General features: G+C 33.4%; 1 long non-coding RNA gene across 2 annotated transcripts; it reads right to left on the reverse strand.

Annotated features, from left to right (window-relative positions):
* Positions 1-1,264: 1,264 nt before the first annotated feature.
* Positions 1,265-11,369, reverse strand: LOC110612135. Of its 2 annotated transcripts, XR_006350210.1 has the most exons (4): positions 11,001-11,369; positions 1,823-7,328; positions 1,530-1,714; positions 1,265-1,429 (listed from the first exon to the last, which is right to left on the reverse strand). It is a non-coding gene; the product is annotated as an uncharacterized LOC110612135 (long non-coding RNA). The 2 variants fall into 2 exon arrangements; XR_006350209.1 differs by lacking the exon at positions 1,265-1,429 and having other exon boundaries at positions 1,442-1,714.
* Positions 11,370-13,924: the final 2,555 nt, after the last annotated feature.

Genomic DNA, 13,924 nt, shown 5'->3' on the forward strand with positions numbered 1-13,924 from the left:
AAGAAACATGGCGATGAATTTTGTTTTTTTTAATAGAAAATTTGTGTCAGCTTGGTGTATTAGCCTTGCACTCAATCAATGCTGTTGACAATGACAAATAGAGATTTTCCTTTTATCCCTTTTCGTTTTGCATATGCTTTTAGGAGTAGCCTTCTATTCTACTGGAACCTATGGTATGGTGTTGCTAGAAAGGAATAGGAGATTGAAAATGAAACAGAATAATTATAATTCTTGGAAAAAATTCAAATAAAATTTTATAAAAAATTATGTATAATTTTATTTTATTTGAAAAAGAAAATTTTAATCAAGATTGCACTAATCTCATTTAATTAAAGCTAAAGGTTTAATTTTGATTAAAAAAATATATATTCATTAAAAATATTTTAATTCTTACTGAATCGATCTAATGTGAATATAATTTAATTTAAAAAAAAAACACAAAGTAATGGAGAGGAAAACAAGGAAGAAGAAGAAGATTAGAGAAAGATACAATGGATGATATACAAAGCAAAGTACCAAAATCAACTCCCAACCATACATTTTGCATGATTATGTGGCTCCACTATTTAGTGACCACTTGGCTAAACAGCTTACATCATAATTGCTTCACTTTCCATCACTGATAAATACCTGAAAATACATTATTAATTTATTTACCAAACATGAAAATACACTCTCTTTTTCATTCACATCATCTTTTGTTTTCGGACAGCAATAGGATTATCACTGAAAACTCTTAAAGATCTCCAAAGATTTTAAGTGTTCTATACTGTTACAAATTTAAAATTTTACGTTCTAAGATATTTTCAGAACCAAAACGTCAAGGACTGAAAGTGGGAAAAAAAAAAAAATCTTAATCTTATATTAAGAGGATATTATAATTATTATTAAACAAATAGCTAGTTGGGCTCTTTATATGGAACAAGCCCAACTCAAGGCCCATTCTCAAAAAATTTCATTTATATGATTATGATCAATGGTAAAGACTAAAGAGCAAAGTAAACTTACCGTATCCTAAAATTTCAGTATCTCATTGTAGGCTCCAGGTGAATCCTGCTAATGGTTTTTGTTCATTATAAGAATATTTTCAGTAACCCTACATTTGAAATCAAAATTTTAACAATAATTCAATCCAATTGATTTCTTTTTAAACAATTTCTTTTGTTTAGAATGAAAAATTTTAATTTTTTTAACTTGAAAAACTTTCATTTTAAAAGTAAAAATCTTTTAAAATTTTGTAAGAATTCATTTGAATTTTTTTTTTGAAAAAAAAAAAATCATAGGACACAAGGGAAAAGGTATTTAGCAAAAAATGCATGTAAGTTACTGGCCTTGTGGAGCAGTTGTGGAGCTGCTCAGGTCAGCTTAGTAAGATTTGTAGCCTGTTTATGCAATTGTTTCCCCAGTAGATACATTCTCCTGAATAATCCTGTTGCACAGCCATTATTGTTTTTTTTTTCTTTTTTCACTTCCAAGCCATGAGGAGTAATTCACGCATCATATTAGCAAATTGGAACAAGGAAGAAAACCTGAATCCAATTCTCAAAGCAGACATCCACTATGAAATTCTCTTTCTTATAAGCACAAATGATAGAGCTGTTCAAAAGTTGGATTAACCGATTGTCCAAAATAAAATATATTAATAGCCTCAATTTACTTATAAATCTTGCAGATTGCTACTCCCTAATCGTTGGTTGATATAACTCTGGAAATTCTGAAAAATAAACAATAAGATGTTAGACAAATGTAAATATAATACAAAAAGAAATGCTACTATCAGATGTTTAAATATGTTGCTAAGTTCCTAAACTGAAAAATATACCTGTAGAAACCAAAAGATCAAAGCTGGAAAAGGGTAAATCCCTCTTTAAAAGCCTTCAACCATAATGACACCCTATGAAGAATCAAGATGCATAAAGAATCAAATGAAGACTCCTCATTACTAAACACTCTTTCATTTCTAGCCAACCAAAGTGAGGAGATAACAGCGTATATAAGTTAGTCCAGAAGCCTGTTTGAAAGTTGATACAACCTAAGCACTTTCATTGCTCAAAGAAATCTAGCACAGAGCCTTGGACCGAGAAGCTGCAACCCCACCATCAATTTAAAAACCAACACCAAACTTGCCATGAAAAATTACAAAAGAGAAAGAGATGTGGAAATAATTCATCAAACTCCAAATAAAATGAACACACATTTTGTCGTCACATCAATACTAGTCATCTCTCATCCTTATTTTTTGCTTGCGACCATAATTTTGCCTAGCCATTTTCATTTTGCACAAAATTGATTGAATTTGAATTCTTTATGAGCAACTTTTCTAATCAAAATTGACCATCATCATCGCCTCATATTGGTGTAGGTCACTACGTAACTGAATAGAAGATTTGTTACTGTGTACTTGAAATGCTTTGGTCTTCGAGTCCCACCTATAAGCTAATATTTCTTATTTTTTTCCCAGGATTTGGGGTACCTGTCATGTCAAATTTTAGTCCTTACAGCTCCATCAATAAGAGAAAGTGCGTGCACACACAAAAAATGAAGAAACTACATGAGAATAAGCTAGACTCTATAAATTTGGAGTTGTCTACATTGAATTGAGAATTTCAAAGTAAGATTATTTCAAAGGATTACACCAAAACACAATTAAAAATACTTGAATAAAAGCAAAGCAAGATAATCCTAATCTAGATAAACATGGAAAGGAAAAAAAAATGTCTCTGAGACATTCCACCAAACAATCTGATACAATGTAACAAACAGCCAAAATGGTGTGCAGTGCTCTCTCACTTATTCAAAATGGTGCATTTCATTTATCATTAAAACGGAGAGCACAAGAAAATCACATTTTTTTTCATCTCTGTGCCAGCTACACAAATAAGAGAAGAATCTTTTTCTTTATCTTAGCTCACATGTTTTCTGCTGTAACGTATACATTTCTAGAATAGTCCATAGAACTGTATTTAAATACATTCTTCTCGAATAAACATCAAGAGAGAATTGCTTCAGCCTCTATTCTTGATTTGCCCTTTTTTGTTTCACAATCTCTCAGCTAAATCAAATTTTTCAAGAAATTAACAATATTATAATAATAATAATAACAATAATATATTGTCATTTTAGCAGGATCTTAGTGTTTATAGTATACATTTGTGCAAGTGTTTATGGTTTACATTTAATAATAATAACAACTACAGCTTGTCCTTAATGCAAGAGTGAAAATCCTAAAGCTTACTATAAATCAAGAATCTATGAGATTATAATAGTACCACTCCATTAAACCAAGTGGATCTGCAAAGGGAAATAAAGCATGAAAGGCAACGGATACAAAGGATGATGCTATAAATGACCTGTGACTTAAATAAAAGTAAAGCAAGAAAATTAAATTTATTCATGCTCAAATCACATTGGAAATGCATATATACTAATTAAGACAAAATATAGTTAGTATAAAACGATTATCACGAATTCTAATTTAGAGAAAGCCATTAATATTGGAATGATCATCACTACTAGAGTATAAAATGCCTGCAACAAACAAAAAGATATACCTAGAAATGCATAGATCAATAGGAGCCAAAGACACTGCATATGTTATGAATAAAGTCCACATATCAGATGAAAACCCAAAAAAAAAAAAGTATGTGCGGTGGGTATTGGTTCAACTTGACTTGACCGACTTGGCCTCATGGTTCAACTGACAACAGATAATAATTTTTAACTCAAACTATCCAAACCGACTTGACCTCATGGTTCAACTTGATTTATTGGTTCGATTTGGTTGGGGTCAGTCGGGTTCAATGGATAATACCAAATCGTGAGCACCCTTAATAAATGCTATGCACATTTAGGACCAGATGAGTATATATCAACGACCATAAGCTATAGATGTGTAAATTGGAAATCTGATATGATCAAAGACCTTTATGACAAAACATTTCCTCAAGAAGCCTAAACACACCGAGGCAATGGAAGTAATTCATATCAAGGACTAGCTAAAGCACGAAATGAATTAAATTCACAAACATCATCACAAATTTAAAGTGAAAAATGCTCAGCAGAAATCACTAATAACTAAAGCTCAACTAATTTCCAGCCTACTCACTATGCAGTAGCATAATTTAATGGTTGATCTTATTTCTCATGAGTTAACTCATTTTAAGAATTACTTTATGAAAATTAATATTTTTGGATGTAGAATCTATGGAAATGGTAGTTCATTTTTAATTCGTGCATCACGATTATGGGGTTGCTGTATCAGGTTGTCAACAATGGCATATGGTGCTATGATATGCAATTTTTTTTTTCAAAAAAAAAAAAAAAAGAAAAGCAGAAGAAAGAAAGTAGCAATATGACTCGAATCCATGCTATAAAAGGAATTTACTAAAATAATATTAATAAGATACAAATGTATAAGGAATGAAAAAAAATTCTAAAAGTTACCACGTATAGTGTGTAATTTATGAATCAAGCTGAAGACCATGCTATGGTTTACAGGAAAATCTGATGGAAAAATAAATTTCATTACCAGCTTGAGTAAAGTAGCATAGAAAGCTCTCTTTCCAACTTGGCTAGTTAGCTGGAGACACTAGAATCATAATGTTAACCAACAAAAGAGGGACAGTGTTGTGGATATACATTATCCTTCTAATTGATAGATTCTAATCAAAATGGTTGCAACAAATAAGACCAGTATCTTGTTACCTCTAGTTTGATTTTTTTTAATTGTTATCTTTAGTTTAATTTTTAAATTTTAATAGAAGATAGGAAGTATTTTGAATTCAAATATTGATGTAATCTGAATGTAGCCTTCACTATAAAAAGGGATGAGATCATAGAGTAAAATATTCAGAAAATTATGAGATCAAAGGATTCTCTCAAATGAATCCTCAATTTATTTCACAATAGGAACGTTCCTCTAAGAAAGCAGAAACATTGAAAATGGAAAATCAGTTTGGCCAAAGAGGGATTTTCCATTTAATGACGAAATCCTATTTAAGGGCAATTAAACAATTTGGTATCAAAGCTAGTCATCTTGGGTGATTCAACAAATCTGAAAGAGAAGCTAAACTCTTTCATGCAACAAAACGATGCTAGATTCAATGACTTAGCTCATCAAGTTTGGAAGCAAACAAAACCAAGATGGAACCAGTAGCAGCAAACAGAACCTTGTCCAGCCAAAATAATGATTGTTCTGAAGGGTGCATGTTGCCTAGATATACAAAACTTGACTTTCCCTCATTTGATGGCTCTAATTATCCACTTAAATGGCTTAACCGTCGTGAATAATTTTTTCACAATCAACGAACGACGCCTTCATCTTATTGGTGAGGCTCAATTCTAGTTTTACAGACTTGAACAGGAAGAACCTGGGATGACATGGCATAAGGAGAACTGTAACTTGCGATTTAGTCGTCCTTTGCATAGCAATCCTTTGGGGGAGTTGGTGAATTTGAAGCAAGTTGGACCAATAGAAGATTATCAACCAACGAGTTGACTTTTTTACTGCAAGATTGTCTGAGACTATTCGGCTTGAGGTGAAACTACAAAACCCTCTAGTTTAGTTACAATAATGAATTTTGCTATAAACATTTGAAAAGAAACAACAGCTGGGTTGGATGATAACAACTTATGAGTCATTTCAAGGGTCTGCACCATCTACTGACAGTTTAACTCATGAGTCTAAAGGAAATAGTAATATAGCATCTTCAAGTGTCAAAGGTACCTCAACTCCATTTGTGAAACGATTTAGCAGGATATAAATGGTTGAACGTCGAGCTAAAGGCCTTTACTGCAATTGTAATGAGCCATATTTTGTTAACATCAGTGCAAAAAAATGATTTTGGGTAGAGTTAGATCCTATTATTTGATGACTGAGGACAAGCTTTTTCTCCAAGAAGGGGATAACGTTGTAGATGTGCATTATCCTCTTTGACAAATTCTGATCAAAGTGGTTACAACAAATAAGATATCTTAACTTATCTCTAGTTTGATTTTTTAATTGTTATTTTTAATTTTTAAATTTTAATAGAAGATAGAAAGTAATTTAAATTCAAATGTTGATGTAATATGAATATAGCCTTCATTATAAAAAGACACTGAAATCATTGAATAAATCATTCAGAAAATTATTCATCAGTTTATGAGATATGAGAATTCTCTCAAACATTAACAGCGGACATTCAGAAAATATTAACAAGAGAAAATCAATATGACAAAAGGAGGATTTTCTAGTTAATTGACCAGTGACGAGATCCTATTCAAGCACACTTAACTGAAACAATGAGCCTTTACAGTATAAAGGCCTTAATGCACAAAGAAGCAACTAGAAAAAGTTTGAAATTACCACAGACAACTTCCCACTGTTTTCAAGTGTAAAATTAAAATCTTTGCATTGAAAATATGGCCATATAAACCATGATTCAGACTTGAGGGAAAAGAAAAAAAAGAAGACAAACAATTCAATGTGCTATAGAAGGAAAGCATATCACCTTCCCATTACAATCTATTGATGAAGTTCTTGAATGAGAAATGGAAACAATAAATTATATATATGATTCAAGTAGTTTTGAACTGAATTCAATTCATTTGGCAATAAATCTATATCACCATGTTTGCAACGAAGAAATTTGTAAAAATTCAATCCAATTGTTTTCTTTTTTACGAATTCTAATGTTTGAAATGAAAGATTAATTGCATGACTCTACAAGTATTCATTTGACTTCAACTTCATATGATTTATTCCAAATAAAGCCTATGTGAGAACTAGGATTCAATTGAATTCTATTGCTAGAAAGTGTTGAGGTTGTCATATGACCCTCCCCCATGTGATCAAGACAGGACCCAACCTATATAATCAAGAGAAGATTTTGGGTTTTTAGAACAGACCCATCAACTCTTGCAAAACTCAACCTCCTTTGCCTAATTCTTTTTTAGATAATCAAACTTCCTCATTTCTTCTCCCATTTGAATGAAATTTTACAGCAAAATAAAACGGTTCAAAGACAAGAAATTTGGCAAAATTTACTTATCCCCAATTCAAGATTTCTGAATAAGCTGTAAACAACGCACCTTTGACCATTATTTCCATTCATGGCATTTTTAAATGCTACAAATATAATGGTGGCAGGCTGGCAATCAGCAGTCACTACCTACTACCAGCATGTGTCACATAGGAGCCTGCCATACATTGTCATTTTCTTGCGAGCATCTTAATCCTTGACGGTTATATGTCACTCCAGTCGCTCAATTTCCCAAGTTCAACTTTCCTCTGTAATTCTTCAACTCTCAATCGCGAAGAGCCTCTCAACAAAATCAATCTATTCTCCCTGCGACAGACATCGGAAGGTAAGAAAGCAGTATAAGAGTATACATAGACTGATTAATTAGTAAACCTTGGTGATTCATATGTCTCATCACATCTAATCAATTCTCTCTTTTTTTTAATCACTGTGAACATGCAATACATCACCAGTTTTAATTTGATAGATTTCCGTGTATTCACTTTCCTCTTGTGATAATTTGAAATTCCATCGCAGATTAGCATCCCAAGTCCTGTTCGTATCACCACAACAAACATCAAATGTAAGAATACCAAAAGCTAATCTCTACCCCTTTGTTGTCATTTTGTATATGGTAGCTCATATCTCTCATTAGATCTTGTTAATATCATGTTCTTCAATCTGTTTTAGGTAATATAGAAAGATTATTGGCTTTCAGAAACTCAATTTGATTTGCGACCATTCAAATCTTGCTAATCTCTACCCCTTTTTTGTCATTTTGTATATGGTAGCTCATATCTCTCATTAGATCTTGTTAATATCATGTTCTTCAATCTGTTTTAGGTAATATAGCAAGATTATTGATTTTTAGAAACAATCTGTTTTAGGTAATATAGAAAGATTATTGGTTTTCAGAAACTCAATTTGATTTGCAACCATTCAAATCTTGTTATACTTTACAAAATATTTTTTTAGAAACTAGGGCTTTATTTATATCCTAAAAGCTTCAAAGTAATTCCAAGTTTCAGTTTCTAGCCATGAATGCATTTTCCCTTTATCATAATGTAAGATAATGGCAGGCATTGATTAGCATTTTCAAATTATTAAGCACAAGTTTTTTTTTCAAACATTTATGATCTTTACATTTTCCATTCACTGTTATTCATAAATACTATCCAATTCTGGATTGCCACTGTATTATTTATACGTTTTTCTTTAATCTATTAGTGCCTATTCATAGTGTCTCTTATCATCATTTAAATTTTTAACACATAACACTTCAGCTGATTGCCAATTTGACATGATCTGATCAAGACCTCAAACATATGAGCCAATATTAGGTTTTCTAGATAGACAGACGGCCTGCAAATCCAAAATAGCAACTTGCCAAGTACCTTTCTTTTAACCAAAGTGCACACCTTCAGTATTTGCAGAAAACTACTTGCTTATCCAAAACATTGTGGCATATGGCTTATTGGCTAAGGGATCTCACTCACTTTTTCCATTAAAAAGTATGCCAAGTCCCACATCAATGAACTATTTAGTTTTTCTTTTACCCCTATTTCAATATGCTTAGTACTTTTGCAGTTTTTTTTAACCCATATTTCAATATGCTTAATACTTTTGTCCTCTCCTACCAGATCCTAATTTCCATATCCAACTGATGGAAACCAACAGTGGGAGCAGTTGCAGAGGCAGCCACAACAAGTGCAATGGAACTGGCAAGCAACAAATTATAGACAGTTCCTATGGGGGAATTGATTATATAAGCAACCTCCCTGAAGCTATTATACTCTACATTCTCTCTTTTTTGCCTTTAAAAGAGTGGATTGTGCTAAGCCTCGTATCAAAAAGGTGGAAATACATATGGACAAAAATTTCAGACCTAAATCTTGATGAAATGGAGATAGCCAGTAGTATTGCACAGAAAGCTGTAAGCTGCAGCCAATGTGGAAGTTTTACTAGTCCAAATTGCTCTTATCCATGCCTGTATGATTTATTATGCGCAGCAAGAAGGAAATTTGCGGAGTTCGTCGACCGAATGCTCCTTTTACACTCAGGGTGCACCATCAACACCTTGAGACTATATTTTTTCCATGACATCCAGGATGGTTATACCAAAAGGATTGACACTTGGGTCCGCTATGCCCTGAACAGCAACATCAAAGAGCTAGAACTGGACTTCAGTGATACAGAACATTTCAAGTTCTTTGATGCGCAAGGATTAGTAATGAGATGCACCAACCCCCCTCAACAATACGAGTTGCCTCGTGGCTTTTTTGCACCCAAAGTACTGGAAATCTTTGCCTTAACCTTTTGCAAGTTTAGAGCATCCAGCTTTAAAACTTTTGGTTCTCTTCAGAGCTTACACTTGAAACAGCTTGAAGTCCTTGATGGCTCAATTGCAGAAATAGCATCCAAGTGTCCTGTCCTTGAAGATTTGATCATGGAATATTGTGTTATCCCTGATGGATTTTTCGTGAGTGAAGTGGACATAATGATCAAACAACTTTCAATGATTCATTGTGCATCAAATGAAATGCTCCATGTGGATATATCAACTCCAAACCTACTGATGCTGACAATTGTAGGGAAATATCTGAGCTCAGCATCAATTAGGAAAGCAACTCGTTTGACTAATGCCCTAATAAGCATCAGTACGATATCCGCACATAATGCAGACGGAGATGCTCTAAATTCACTGTTGAGAGGTCTAAGCTATTGTCAATCCCTAACTTTAAGCACTTGGAACATACAGGTATCACTTCGTTCTCATCTTCTCGGTTTTCATACAATTAAAAGTCTCTCTTTTTTTCTTGGGCTTTATCTTGTGATTTTTATGCTTTCATCCGAAGGTTATACCTGTTGAGTCAACATTGCTGCAGTGGCTGCATCTTCCACTGCAAAAGCTGAAGCACTTAAGTTTGATCGTCGGCATATCAAAAAAAGAATTGCCTAGGTTGTCTTGCCTGTTAATGAGTTGCCCCAACTTGGAGAGCCTAGCTGTAGTATTATCTGGACCTCTAGTAAGTATTACTAAACTCTCTGCCTGGTTTTACAAAATCGTCTTTCATCATTCACTAAAAGAGTTTGAAATGCTATCAGTTCCTCTCACAGGAAAATGTTGGACTTGACCTTCCAACTCCAACTGTATATAACATTGAAGAAGAAACCTATTGGGAGTCGCAAACTCAGTCATTCCATTTCCTGAAAACCTCTCTAAAGGAACTTGCTATAATTGGGCTCACGGGAACAAGAAATGAGATGCCGATGATCACATTCTTGCTGAAGAATGCAATTGTCCTTAAAAACTTGGCAATCTCCCTTTGTATACCAGACAAGTATTTTTCCGGCAATCTAGATGAATTCATAAACATCCGACGGAACTTAGATCAGATGTTCAACTTCATAAGGGAATCCATCCAAGCTGAAGTAGGAGTTATCGTGGAACCCTTCCCCTATAGTGCCCACATGAATCACGAAGTTCCCTAAATCCCATATTATCACAGTGTCGTGTGGCCTTTCTTTTCAGCTCTGTTTCCTTTTTTTCCCTTTCTTTGTTTCCCCTATCCTCATGTATGTGTGCAAGTTTGTATTGCAAATTTGGAATCCCAGACATGAGACTATAGACCAGTATGGTTTGTTGCAAAAATAAAATACAAAACTTCCTTTCATGTATCTGTAAGATTTTAAATCTTTTTGAGTTCAGCTTTGCAAATACAGACAATAGACAACTACACTTTCACAACGAAACAATATTGATATTACAACAAAAATTCAAACCAAAGTACCAGCTAACCATAAGATAAATACCACCTTGAATAAAATTATTAGCTAATACAACTAGCCTAAGCAGCCACCCAAAACATTTCCCTTTCTATCTTCGAAATAGAGGAAACAAAAGGCTATGAATCAATCCCAAATATGATACAAATTAAGAACAAAATGAACCATCCTACTATTTTAGAGAAGGATAACTAATAAGGTAAATTGCAGTACCTGTATAAGGCTTGATTCTCCAACATTGGGCAGAACCTGAAATTTGGGTCGACAGAGCTGGCGGAGACCATCGAGGATCATCATTCTTCTACCTCCAGACCCTCGTCAGTTATGGCAGTGCAAGAGCCTGTGGTGCTTCCAGACGGGCAAGAAAAAAGGAGCTCCCTTTTTGGGCCGAAGCCCAAAATTAACCCATGATGGCTTGCCAAAAATCCTCAAAACGTATTTATCTTGGAGACATTTAAAACCCTGTTCTTAACTTCCACACCCTCTCTTTCGTCTCGTCTCCCACTTCCTCCTTCTCTCCTATTTAACTCATTTACGTGCCTCCCCGCTTGCTCCTTATCCATCACTCGAGCCGCTGCAAATGGTAGTGAGTGATTACACTTCAAAAAGGAGAAGCAGCAATGAGCAGAGAGACGATAATATTACCAGGATGTGACTATAATCACTTGCCCATATGGCAACAGATGGAATATTTTTTAATATTGGATTTGACGAAAATTTAATAAGAGGATTTGACTAATTATAATTGGATTTGGAAAGGGTTCTAATTTAAAAAGTAATATTCAGATGTGATTCAAATTTTATATACACTGAAATTTATTTATATACATAATTAATTTAATATAAAAAATATATTTTATAATAATATTTATAAATTTTTATTTAAAAATTAAAATTTAAATATTTTTAAAAATATTAAATTTTTAAATAAAAATTATTAATGAAAAATATTTTTATATAAATTATTAATTAAAATATATAAAAAAATTTAATTTTTATTTGGATAATAATAATTAAATTTGAAATAAATTTAAATAATTTAAATTAATTTTTAATTGAATTCAAAATGAATTTAAATACTATTAATTTCAATTAAATTTGAATTTGACTAATTTAATTTTGGCGGATATTTACCGATTTACGTCCTAAGGCTCGTCAGAAAATTATTGACATTTGTCTCAATACTCTAGCTACTGTTGTCGGCAGGTCAAATTAGCATTCTCCCCTCCTCAGTGACTTCTTCAGTAGTTTGTCTTCCTCTATATTTTGTCTTAGAATTTTTATAACTTTTAGGCCTGTGGAAAAATGACATGCATGGCTACATGTATGTAAGCAAAGGTTTTATACTGTGTTTTCCAATTTTTCTAATGGCTGTGACATTTGAAGCCAATGGGTTGGAGTGAGAATGTAATCTTTGTCATGCAGCATTGAAAAAGCAAAAATTAACATGTATGCATTTAGATGCCGCTGCCTATACTGGATTTCAGTGCACCTATCTGAGGAAACCTCTGAGAAATTCAAGGGTATGTGTGTGTATTTTTGCAAGATGCTTTCTTGCTTGTATGTAATTGTATTGACTAGTTGATAAGCGGTTGTCGAAACCGTAAAAAATAAACCTATTATCAATCAACAAATAAATTTGTAGATAGTGGTAATAGGGTCGAATCACAGGGAATTGACACCAAAAATTTTCCTAATAATGACTAGGTAAATAGCAAGTAAATAAAAGAGGGGGGTTTTGATTTAAAATTAAATAGCAAAAGAAAGCAATAATTTAAATAGATGAGAATTTCAATGAGAAAGAGATTCTAGCTGAAGTGTGAGTCTAATTCAGTTTGTTCAGAATTGATCATTGATTATTAAAGACTCCTATTTGATTTCAATAAATCAGTTTTGGTTGTGGAAGACGCTTCTCACAATCCAAATTCCTCCTTAGTTCTAGTTTGATTAGGAAACGTTCGCTAATCAAACACTAATCAACAAGTTGCCAAGGAACGTCCTTGGGGCATTGTAGCATCGAACAACTGTTGACTGCATTAAGACTTAGAGAAACCCAATTCTATCCTTGCCAACCGCGTGGTCAAGTTTAGATTATGCAACTTGATTAAATGTGTATTTGAACAACCTAAGCAATTACGGACCTAAATCATTCAAACAATATTACTTAAGCAATTTAAAAGCAATGGGTCCTTATTGATTCTAAAAGCAAAGTAATAATTATGGAAAAGATCAGTTTGCATAAATATTGAAACAAACAAGAGTTCAACAATGGAGTATTAAACCTCCCAATTCATCACAAATCTGAATATTCTCAACTTCAACTAGAAAAGGAAGGAAATTAGCCACTCATGGTGGACAAAATACACAAAGAAAAGATGAAAAGAAGAAAAGAGAATTTCTGCAGAGTTTCTGGTGCTGAGAGATGATCAGAAGATGCCTTTGCTGGTTTGGAGGCTCTCCTCTTATAGCTGCAGAATTTCATCCATCTAGGGTTTCAAAATCCCTTTTTGATTTGGTGTTTGACTCCTCTTATGATGTTTGAATTTAATTGCAATTGGAATTCCTTGGATGAGAAGCTCTTTCGTGGCTCTTGGTTTTATGTTGGTAGTGATTGGGTTAGATTTGGACTTCTGAAAATTCGGATTTCTGTTTTTCTGCCCAATTTCCCGCTCTTCTGTCAGTTTCTGCTGTCAAAGTGATTTGCCTGGTGATTTGAGTGTTTTGGGCAAATCACTGCCCCAATCACTTTTCTGTGAGTCAGTCCTCTCTGCCTCTGCGAATGATTTGCCCAGTTTCTTCGAGTGTCTTGGGCAAATCACTGCCCATATCACTTCTGCTTGTTGCCTCCAGGTTTCTGCTTCAGCTTGATCTGGGCAGATCACTGGGCAAATCACTGACCCAATCACTTTTCTGTCAATTTTCTGCACTTTTTCTCCAATTTTCCAAATTCTTCCTTTTCTGTAAAAATAAGATAAAAACCATAAATTAACCAAAAAAAACGTGTAAATAAACAATAATAATTATGATAAAAATGTGGCTAAATTGTGCTTGATCAAATACCCCCACACCTAGCTTTTTGCTTGTCCTCAAGCAACAAATAACTTAGCCAATCAAGCCCTTTTTCCTTAAGTACCACT

This window comes from Manihot esculenta, chromosome 3 (genome assembly GCF_001659605.2).
Source record: "Manihot esculenta cultivar AM560-2 chromosome 3, M.esculenta_v8, whole genome shotgun sequence".
Lineage (NCBI taxonomy): Eukaryota > Viridiplantae > Streptophyta > Magnoliopsida > Malpighiales > Euphorbiaceae > Manihot > Manihot esculenta.